Source organism: Bemisia tabaci, chromosome 4 (genome assembly GCF_918797505.1).
Source record: "Bemisia tabaci chromosome 4, PGI_BMITA_v3".
Classification (NCBI taxonomy): Eukaryota; Metazoa; Arthropoda; class Insecta; order Hemiptera; family Aleyrodidae; genus Bemisia; species Bemisia tabaci.
Genome location: NC_092796.1, coordinates 12,012,966 through 12,025,265, shown reverse-complemented (window position 1 = coordinate 12,025,265; position 12,300 = coordinate 12,012,966). Strand labels below are relative to the sequence as shown.

Genomic DNA, 12,300 nt, shown 5'->3' with positions numbered 1-12,300 from the left:
TTCAGTGTAACGAAAAACCAAGTTTGGTATATGAACCAAAGCATGGTGTTCCTGTCACATCTGCTCTAAAAGCAGGTGCTATTCCCCATAACATGATTGAGTGGCTACGTCATACGATAAATTGCCATTAAATTCTGATTTTCGTCGTCCATAATATAACAGCGCGGCGAGGCGATCGGTATCAAAGCAGTCCAAGTTTTTGGGTGAAACCAATGAATGTATGAAATATCGAATGACGTAGACACAACAGCAGTAAAATTGCACTATACGAGTTCTTGTGTCATCGTGGATAATTATACCGAAACCGCGATATTTTGCGTAAATTCCTGGTGCCTCATTAAATGGAGCTAGAATATCTCGTTGGTCAATTGAGGGGCTTGGAGGACAAGGCGCAAAAGCGCTGTTTCAGAGAAAAACTTGAGTTACCTATTAATGATTTCAAGTAAAATTAATCTTAATGCGTATTCTGTGAAAAATTCGCTTCCGACTTTCAATTTTTAAGCATCAAGAAGTCAGTTTGAACTTTTTTTCCACCATGAGGATGCATATAATTTCGAAAGTTCAAACACGTATTACTCAAACTGGCAAAAACTGCACTTATACGCCTTGTCCTCCAAGCCCTTCAATTGATTCGGATGAGGCTATTATTACCCCGGGCGAGGACGATACTCAAAAGAGAACGGTTGGATTCAATGACCTAAATTTTAATAATTTGTGACCAATGATGGCGAGACAAAATGTTCAATATCATGTTGGTTGCACTGACTTGGAAGCTCCCTGAAAGTGGCAACACTGCGTATGATAGGCAAGTATCGAGTTCAGTAATTACAGAAATACGGACGGCTCGAATCCGATTTCCTTGCATCAATATGTAATCGGTGCCTTTGGTTTGATCTGAATGTATCCTCAAAGGTCTTCGTCTGTTTCGCATCTATGATTCTCTCATTGGACTCAAAGGATATCTGTGTCCGTTTTGATGGAAGTGAAGGAGATTGCCAAACCAGTGAACTTGCTGTGCTGCAAAAGGACATTACTCACTTCTCGAGTGAGCCATAGAGAGCACGGAGCTATATGAACGGCAGGGTTTCATTTCAAATTGCGGTAACATATTTTGTCAGGACAGTGACTTTTGAACGGCGCAAAGGATAAAATACCAAATCAATAACAATTAATTGGTCACTTCTCGGGAGTTATTATGCGGTTGTCATGGGAAAGAGTTTGTCAATCCACGAAATTTCAAAATTAAACTATGGGCGTCAGGCAAAAGATTAGTATTAACATTAAAATATAGTACGCCATTTTTAGTTTTAACATTTGAGGGCAGCAATAAAATTATACCCAAAAATGTCCAAACAGATGGGTGTTATCATATCATTTTGAAGTTTACTGTTTTAAAACCTTTATTTTGGGAAAAATCCATTTTAAGTTTCAACATCCCTGGTAAAAATTGGCAGTAGAATCTGTGTTCCAAAATACCATAGACCTACAGCCGGCTGTAAGATTTCCAATAGCTTCTATAGCCGGCTACATAATTTCTTATAGCCTTTTATAGCCGATGGCGACTAAGCAACAGCCACGCAATAAAGTGTATGCTAAACGTTACTAATTACGGATGCTAAGACTTAGTGAGTTTTTGGACAATTGCTCTCTTTTTGGGCCGTAGTATCTTGGTTTATTCTGCGAGAAAAGCTCCGTACTTTTGATGGATACCTGCCATTACTAATATATAAGAGCGCCTTCAGTTTCGTATGATACTGTGCAATACCTCTGGTATGAAATAGTTGCTTCAAGCGCCGTGGCACGCTGCGGCGCGGCAGGCGGGCAGCCAGCGCGAAACGCGCATTGGCGCCTACAAACCTAACAGGGATACTTCACGCGTTGCGCAATGCGTGAAGTATCCCTGTTAGGTTTGTAGGCGCCAATGCGTCGCCGCTCCGCTTTATGTTAGGCTCTAATATTTCATTTGGCGGAGTCAGCGTTATTCAACTCATGATTTTGAAATGTTTGCACATCCTGTATGGATTATTCTCATTTTAATTGATGAAAAAAAAATATGTATTAAAGGAAAATATAATGTGTGTTTTGTAAATATTAAGGTGGTTCCGTATCAAACTTAATGATTTCCAAAGCACACGAATCTCTACACAATATCTTACAGCCTTTTATAATCGATGGCGAAAAAGCAACGGCCAGGCTATAAAGTGTATAGCCCGGTGGAAGTTGTCGGATAAAAACTCAAATTACGACTTTTTTACTCAGTACGACAAAAATCGTTCTAGGAAAAAGTTTGCATTCGCAAACTGAAGTCTTTTGTCTCAAGGACGGTCACATATCGACGCATATCATCTCGCATATGATATTTGTTATCTTTGTCTATAGCTTTTTATATCAATTTCAACAACGGGCTGATCAATGAAATTGATAGACAAAGCGATAAACATAGAAGACATAGGGCAAACGAAGCGATCCCATCGGTGAAAGTGGGTGGATGCAATGGACAAAGGAGGGAGGCGGTACACTAACTAATAGCAACCGACAAGAGACCCGACAATTAGTCCATCATTTCCCAGCTTAGTCCATGAGAACGACCCGTTTTAACCAATAGGATCGCTCCACACTCCCTATGTCTTCTTTGTCTATAGCTTTGTCTATCAATTTCAACAATCAGCCCGCTGTTTTTTTCCCCGCACTGGAAAAAAACACATCGGATTTAGAGTCCAGACTCTTAAAAACATCGACAAGAAAAAATACTCTTGATTCAATCGGATTTTTGCTTAAATCAAGAACCCAAGCCTCTTAATTTGAGCGGATTTCCTTTGATTTAAGCAAAAATCTGATTGAATCAAGAGTATTTTTTCTTGTCAATGTTTTCAAGAGTCTGGACTCTAGATCCAATGGGTTTTTTTTTCCAGTGGGTGACAGTTATAGTCCGATATCGTCCTCGCTCAAGCTGTAGTGTGGATGTCCACTGGCGGTCAAGTCGGGACACCACGGGGGGATTGGACGAGCCTAGCCGGGCGCGGACGGGCGGCTTACATTAATACTAATTCGAGGAATCCATAAATTCCAGATTAATAAAGACAGACTGATATTGGAATCGGCGTTGGGGTCATTAGGCGGAGGGCGGAGGGGCCCGTTGACGACGGACCCGGGTCTCGAGACCCCGCGCCCCACGCCCAAGTGTCGATGTAAAGCCCTTTCGCTTGGATCCTCTCCACGGGACGATAAATTAATCTCAGGCAGGGATACTCGCCCGCTTGACGCCCGAGCTCCCGAGTTTGCCTAACCCGCCGGGCGCCTCGCCCACGTTGCATTGTCACAACGAATCTCCCGCACTTATTGACCGTACCGTTTCTTTGGATTGCCTCCTTTCTAATTCCCACTCAAAACCTACTCTTTCTCGAGGCGAATTTCCGGCGCTCACACTGAAAAAAAAATCGGTGTATTTACTAAAAAAAGGGTAAAATTACCAAGAATTCAGGGTTTTATTTGATCCCAATTTTTTCTTGGTAAAATTACCATTAATGGAATTGGTAATTTTACCGAGAAATCTCAGTAAAATTATTGAACTTTCTCGGTAATTTTACTAGACCTTGGTAAAAACCCCAATATTTTTTATCGACTGTGGTATAATTACCGAGATAAAACGGCAAAGTTATCGGGAATTGATTACCAATAAAAGTGGTATTCTTACCTGAAAAAAACAGTAAAAATAGCGGTTTTTAGGTAAGCTTATACCAGTCTGTCTTGGTAAAATTACCAATAATTGGTAAAAAAAGTGAGATGGTAAAGGTACCAACAGACCTTGGTAAAAACGCCGAGAATTTTTTTTCAGTGCAGCAAATCGTCACCTTCCGGCTGAAGTATCACAAACGCCATGTGACGTTTCAAAATTTCCGCCGCTATTTTATTTTTTTACAGGGAAATTGCTCAACGAGGCCGTCCGAAAATTTCACTGAATTTCATTTGGGCTGTCAATAAAATTCAGTGAAATTTTCAAGCAAATTCAACCATTCTGTCTAAGTAAATAAAATTGTGGCGGAAATTTTTAAACGGCGCATGGTCCTTGTGATACTTTGGCCGGAAGGTGACAAAATAGCGAGCGCTTTTTACTTTCAGGCCTCCGCACGACCCTTTAGCTTTTTTTTACTCGATCAAACACACTGGATCAAACACTATTGGTATCGATGCAACACTGGAAGAAAAAAGTTTCTTTGGATCCAGAGTTCAGACTCTTAAGAAATTTGACAGGAAAAAATACTCCTTATTCAATCGAATTTTTGCTTGAATCAAAACGAAATCCGCTCAAATTTAGAGGCTTGGTTCTCGATGGAAGCCAAAGTCTGATGGAATGAAGAATTGAAGAGTATTTTTTCTTATTAAATTTGTTAAGAGTCTGAGCTCTGGGTCTTAGAGCCTTTTTCCCCGTGTTTAGTGCTGCCCTTCAAAATAGAGAGACGTATCTCTGTTTTGATCAACATTCATATCGCGAATATAGTATCGAATATTTTGGCGAAACTCGCAAACCAAGTATCTCTGCACAGACTTCCCGTCATATTTCATTTTTTAAACGGAAAATTTCCCAACGTCAATTTTCTAAAAACGTCCGTGATTTTTCCTCTCTGTGCGAGGAAAATTCTGTTCAAACTTCAAGGAATAGGTGTTGATTTGTTGTCCTTTAAAAAATAAAATTAGCGCGGAGATTTTAAAACACTTTAGACGAGATACGTGATTTGGGTTGGATATATCTTTTGATACTCTGGAATAAGAGGAGCCTCTAAAGTTTGATCGAGTTTGATCGACAACACCCAAGAGTTGCGGTCGATCGATTTTGATCACCTCTCATTTTGATCCTGGAAACGAAACCTCACAAAAGTGGCTCATTCAAGTATCACTCATTGATTGTTGAATTTGGTAGACAAAGCGATAGACAAAGAAGACAAAAAAGATATGGAGGGATCCTATTGGTTAAAGCGAGTGATTGCAATAGAGGAAGAAGGTAGGTAATATTGATTAACTAACGGCAACCCACAAGAGACCCTACAGTTTGTCCCTAATTTTCTCCCTTAGTCTGTAGGAACCACCCATTTCAACCAATAAGATCGCTCCATACTCTCTATGCTTCTTGTCTATTAATTCATACGATCAAACCGCTGTCCTCCGTCTTCTCTGACATCTTAGTGGGATCACTGTGAAATTGGACTGACATCACGATGATTTTTTCCGTGATGTGGTGTGATGCCATACTGACGAGGTAATTATGACTTATTTTCATCAGGATAGTAAACTAAAATAGCAGTGCTGCAGCGGCCATAACTTCTAAGCGTCATCATACACACGAAAGTGATGATAATCATGCTTACCGTTGTCGTTGCATATTTATTATTTTTTAGATATTCTGAAAGTGCATGGGACCTCACACTTTAGTGAATTATGTCTTCGGAAGTTTCTCAATAAGAACACACATATTTTAAAAACATTCTTAAAATATTGCCGAAAGCATTTTAAAAAGATTTGCAAAATATGTTTTAATTATTTGTCAAATATATACAAATGTTCCCTCCTAGATATTTCCTGGATTTTGTCCGATTTTGATTCGGATATTTTTAAAATATTTTTTGGGCGTTTTAAAATAATTGTAAAATTAATTTAAAAATAACGAATGTTCTGAAAATATCGCACTAATATTACACCTGGAGTGCGCGCGCTCAAGGTGAGGTATTTGGTACTAATGTTCTTTCGAACGTGCATATCGACGGTGAAACTACCAAACCACGTATCTCGGTTTGCGACGTCGTAGACTTCCTGCCATACTTTAATTTTTAAATGGGAAAGTACTCAACGTCAATTCTTGAAAACTTCCGTGATTTTTCTTCTCAGTGCGAAGAAAATTCGGTAAAAACTTCAAGGAATGATATTGAATTGTTCTCCTCCAGAAAAATAAAATGAGAGCGGAGATTTTTAGACACCGCAAACGAGATACGTGGTTTGGTAGTTTCACCATCGATATGCGTTATTACCAGATGTTGGATCGTATTGACGACAGCTCGCCGAATTTTCAGCACTCCTGGCTGTCAACAACTATTATGCAGCTGAAAAACATTTTCAAAAATTGATTTGAAAAGACCAAGGGCTGAGGAGGCGTCTTATCCGCTTCACGATGATTTTCCGGAAAAGTTCGGCATCAATGAGGACGAATATCCGGCATTGGTTTTAAAGGCACAACCTGAGTGAGAAATAGGAACGCCTCACGTTTATTGCCCTAGGAGAACCATATACACTGATACATACATATATATCAATAACGGACGGTAACTAACTTAGATTAATAGCCGCCGATACTTCCTCATAAATTGCTCCTTTTTCCATGCTCCAACGGCTTCAATACTGCGCATGGCTCCAATCTCAAACCCATGTAGACTCCCTTCGAAAGAACAGTGCCTGATAAAGAAGGTACCCTGGTTGAAAAAGTTCCATGGTACTTTCGTGTTTTCAAAAAAAAACCCGTTGAGAAATGAAGAATTTTATGGAAGCTCTAAATATGGCGTAAATGAAATTTAAACTGAAAAAGAACCATAAGATGAGGAGAAAAAAGGACTGCGAATGTTCAATTGGACCACATTTTGCAATAAGGAACCACTATTTTTGGCTCCTTTCAGAAACAACATATATGCCATTGGTTTACCTATGCAAAAAGGTGCTTTTATGAAGGAGCCAGAGATAGTGGTTCCTTATTGCAAAATGTGATCCAATTGTTTCACAAATGCTACCCTGAGACATTGGGCTTTTTTCCCAAAATGATATTAGAATTTTTACTTTTTTCCCTACTTAAAAAAACCTCACTGATCCTCTTCATTCTCAATCTTTTGGGAGAGTTTCCTAAATGCGAAAATAGTACACCTACCTTCATTGCAACGTCATAAATCTTCGATTTAGGTTTATTTTCTTCATGGGAAATTAATAAAAATTTTACCTTGCGATTTTCATGCGATTTTTCAGGATGAGTCTAGAAAATTCATAGATATTTCCACAAAAAAAAACTGTTCATTAGTTTTCCCTTAAAAAATAAAACACGAATGAATAAGGCTTATAACTTTCTAATCCGAGTTACTCATTTTTTTATTAGGTCAAATTTTAATTACCTTCCGTAATATCTGTGATTTTTCTTCTAATTTTGAAAACTTTTTTTCCTTTTTTTTTTTACTCGAATAAATAAAATTAGTAAAATTGAATTATTATTCAAACAAAAACAGGGATTTTTCTGCACCAGCTCTGAGAACTAATAAGTTTTCCCGACTTGCTTTTAAAAGTATTTGAAAACAGAGTTGAAAGTAAGCGCCGAGCGTTGCAACTGAAAAATCTAAGTTAAAAAAATAACAAGAGGAAAAACAAAAACAATGTTTTAAGAGGTGGAGCCGCGGCTTGAACATGATAGCCATTAATAGCCACTCAGACGCCCCTAACTTCCCATTACCTACCCCTCTCCGCCTCCCGATGCCACCCCTGCCCTCGGCCGCCATGCCGGGAAACTCTCCCTTGTCGCTTACTCCCCACCTTCCCATTCACTCGAGCCCGACACTTGAGTAATAAAAGTTTATTCCAAGCTCACAACGCTAGCGTCTCCAGATTGTGTTACGCCAACCTCGGGGTATTCACCGTGAATTTTCCTCGAAAACTTACTTCATGGATAATTAAGAGGGGAATATACCCCAAAAATCTTTCAACCTCCTACTTTATTCTTCCTGCCTGGATGGTGTCGTTTGAACCAATTCGGTTTTGATATATCAGTACTCCAGAGCAGGAAAGTTTCTAACTTTCATTTTGGAAAAATCGCGTTAATGGCGTTTTGGAGAACTCCAATGAGGGCAAAACTTAGCCGACGTGTAAAAAAATGTTTCAGGTCGAATCGACCCTTATTTAAATACAATGGCTCTGATAGTTTTTGAAATATTATCTACGTTATTTCCAGGTTTTTGAAATACTATCCTTGAAATTTTTATCTTTTCATAGTCACTATATTGCCACTTTCTCGCCCCGTTCCCAAATTTCTAACTTTCACTTTAGAAAATCGCGTTGGGGGCGTTTTGGAGAACTTCAACGAGGGCAAAACTTAGCCGACGTGTAAAAAAATGTTTCAAGTCAAATTGACCTGTATAAAATACGATGGTTTTGATAGTTTTTGAAATATTATCTACGCTGTATCCAGGTTTTGAAATACTATTCTTTAAATTTTCATCTTTTTATAGTCACTATTGGCACTTTCTTGCCCCCTTCCCTCTTCATCCGCCGCATTTAACTCCCCCAGAAAAAATAGTCAGGTCAGATTGACCTGACATGGAATTCCTAAGCAGTCCAAAAAAAAAAAAAAAATCCTGACACGACGCGACACAGCTCTATCCAAAATTATAATTTTTAAACATGCGGCCTTTAGAGTGCTTAAAGGACCTGTTAAATTTTTTTTTGTTTTCTAAATGATTATTGATTTGAACACATGATAGCATATTTTGAGCAAACTCTTAATTAATCTTACCTTTCATCAAATTTAAAAAAAAAAAAAAAAAAAAAAAAAAAAAAAAAAAAAAAAAACACCTCAACTCTCGTTCATGACAGCGCAGAGACACAACTTTATTCGTGTTCAATGGCTATTCGTGTTGCATCTCCAAAAGTGAAAGCGTGATAACGCGAAGCAGGAACTCACAACGCTCCGCTCTACACTGCTAGTGAGGAGTGAGGTGTTGCTCAGATTCGGGAGAAAAGTTAAAGAAGGAGACACGATTTACGCCTTTCCTATCATCGGTGGTATATTGCTCACGTCGCCCTTGAAGCATCAACCACAAAGAAGACAAAGGGAACCGACACTACATGGAAGCAGAACCTGGGGACTGCACGCGCGTTGCAGACGGTGCAGAGATACAACTATTCGTGCTTAATGAATGTCCGTGTTGCATCTGCAAAATTGAAGGCGCGATGCCGTGAGGCGTGAACGCGCGATGCACGGAAAAAAATGACTGCGCGGATAACCATCTTGGTTTTGTTAATTAAAAGTTGGTGCCGTATACATGAAAAAATTGATAGAATAACCAACGGCATTGTATTGTCCACAACGTCTTTAGGGAAATCAATCATTTTCAATTAGTTGCTACTAGCTATTACAAATCTGTTCACCGAGACAAAATTGATGGTAAACTGCTCCATCAAGTTGACTCATTGCACCAAAGAGTGCGCTTGCGCTTCACCTATCTTGTTTTTGGTTAATGCTACTCGGTTAAGTGGGCTCATTGAACTACAGAATGCGTTAGTGCAAATTATAAACTTGTTGATTATGAAGGCCACCATCTCAGATAACTCAATTAAAGTATTTTGTTAGTAGTCTGCCCCGTCAATTTTTTACGCTTTACCAACATTGAGTCACCAAAGAAAGCAATCAGATATGGGCTGATTAGGGAAAGTATGTTGATAAATTTTCAAGAATTCATATTCAACCCACCTTGTGTGACTGATAAGCGTGTAATAATATGTTCGTGGAGCGTACTCCTTTTCCCGTCCCTGGCTCGGGCGACGGTAAAGTCGCCGCAAAACTATATGACTTCGAGCAATTAATTATTCTTGACTCTGCTCGGTTTTAATGATAATTAAAGGGCATTTATTACAACAATTCAGAAACTCGGACGATGTTAAATTTTTCACTGATTTAAAAAAAAAAACGGATTAAAACGAACTAAAATATTCATCAAAACCAAAAATTATTTCATTCTAAAAGTAAAGTATACCTCATATCGTAATTTTTGAGGGGAAAAATAAAACTAACACTGATAGGAGGTAAAAATAGGGCCGCGAAGCGGCCATTGATGGCGCGGAGCGCCTTCAAGGGGTTGGACCGCGTAGCGATCAGGGGGCATAGCCCCCTAGTATTTGACTATTTGCCTTAGGCATTTGACAAAATGCCTAATTTTACTATTTGCCTGCGACATATCGATTGCAGTGTTTGAAAATTTCTTTCCTCCCCCTCCCTCCCCTTGGCACCAAGTTTTACGAAAATCCGCGACGAGCAGGAACCGAGATAGCGTTTTAGGCCACGCCCGCCACCTTGGTTTTTTGAAATTAGACTAAAAATTCGAATTTAATCGATGGAATGGGAGCCGATGTATCAATTTAGGCTACGTCCGCCGTCTTAAATTTTCAAATTCAGAAAATTCAACTTGAAACACATCATACCCAAAATCTAAGCTCAGATTCGGCTTCCTCGTGAAAAATCGATGCTATTTCATGTATCATATGTTACCATAGCATAAAGAAAAGAGGGTAATCGTAGGCGTAAAGATTCTATCAAAGCCGGCCGGTATGCGGAAGTAGGCACAGAATTCAAACGTTTGAGCCACGCCGCCAGGCGCCAGGCGCCAAGCATTTGGTTCGTCCGTTTCCGAGAAAACAAACTTCTTCTTACTCATCAGCTGACCCACTCCGAATCACCCATGTTGCCACGTCGGACCGATATGTTAGAATCTACACGCCTACGTTAACCTCTTTCCTTCATGATATGGTGACATATGATACATGAAATTGCATCGATTTTTCACGAGGAAGCCGAATCTGAGCTTAGATTTCGGATATTATGCGTTTTAAGTCAAATTTTCTTTTATCTATTTTAAATCACTCAGGAAAATTTGCGGAAACTCATTAGAATAACAGTGTGTATTCTTTTAAAAACATTGATCAGAAATAAAACATTGACGGTATTTGAATCCATTAATCTCCGAGATAACTTGAACACGGTTGTTCTAGGACTTTTTACGTATGTTGTTTTCTTTCGCATTGGTTGTCGGCAGCGTAGTGGCCAAAGGCCCCTGGTAATAATAATAATTTTCAAAATCAATTTTTTTCCACATTCAAAATTCCAAGGAAATGGCAGAAATTTATCAATTGTTACTAATGTTTTAACAATGTTTCTTGTCAATTGTATGCTGTCGTTAAGCTAAACATCCCAGGTTTACCAGTAGGCTAGGCATGCACTATATTTAACACCATGTCAAGGCTTCGGTACTTTAGAGGGGTAATTTTTTTATTTTCTATTCTACATAATCTCACTTGTTCAAGTAAGTAGCCTGGGCTTATTTGTCCAATAATGCTAGAAGCACTTTAACCAATCATAAAAATAATCCTAGTTTGAAAATTTTGAATTGATTCTCGACATGAAAAGAAAAAAAGAAAAAATAGATAAATAAAATGCAGTTATAAATAACAACGAAGAGATATTTAATGAAGTATAAAAATTAAAATGAAGTGACTGAATCAAAGTAAAAAAAATAAAAAATTGCAAGAAATAAAATAAAGTAATACTTAAAAATAAGTAGAAAAACATTCGTAATTATTTCTGCATCTTCTTTTTTTTTCCTTTTCGGTGAATGACTTTGTAAACTGTCATTGAGTGTTTTAATAAGTTAAAATTAATTATATTAAAAGTAAGCATAATATCGATTTGGTGGATAAGGAGAAAATAATGTATTTTCGCCAAGTAGAAATTGGTTGACTCGTCCTGGAGCTCCTAAACAGCGTTGACGATTTGAAAACTCGCGCGCTTAGCCAGAGACTCCGATCACAGCGCTGCGTAGCGTGAATAAGCGCAATGTCGTATCGTGGCTATCGATTCACTTCCTCTGCTGTCATATTGCTCGATTTCGATCGCGCCACTCAGCGGCCTGTTGGTCTAGGCGTATGATTCTCGCTTAGGGTGCGAGAGGTCCCGGGTTCAAATCCCGGACAGGCCCATAGTTTTTAATTGCGGTTGACTTTCCGCAGAACTTCCCTAATGTAAAACTAACCATTCTTGGAATGTATAGCGCTGTTTCTGGCGTTGACCGTGACGCCGCCGCTGTCGACACTCCCGTACGTGTTGTTTCAATTTTCAGTGCTCATTAAAAAAAAGAGAAAATAACTTTTTTGTTTCCATTAATAAAAAAGTTTTAGTATTGTGTACTAGAAATTAAGAATTATAAACATTTTCATTAATTAATGATGTAACTAGAAAGAATTTATATGAATTGGCTGATACATTTTTTTCTCTTTATTATTTAATTTGTAATTAAATTATTGATTCTCCAAATCTGTGCCAAGTTCCGCAGTCTAATTATGCCTAAAATAAACAGAAGCATGATATAGACTACATATTTTACCGACTGAGAAAAAAAAATATCTCACCTCAAGAAATCACGATTACCTAAAGAAATGCGCACTTTATGCATTATAACTAAATATAGTTAAAAGTTGGTATTATACTTACAGCTTCTTACGGTGAATTGTTTG

General features: G+C 38.4%; 1 non-coding gene across 1 annotated transcript; it reads left to right on the top strand.

The window, feature by feature from the left end:
• The first annotated feature begins 11,693 nt into the window (after positions 1-11,693).
• Positions 11,694-11,765, top strand: TRNAP-AGG (transfer RNA proline (anticodon AGG)). The gene has a single exon. It is a non-coding gene; the product is annotated as a tRNA-Pro (tRNA).
• The last annotated feature ends 535 nt before the right edge of the window (positions 11,766-12,300 follow it).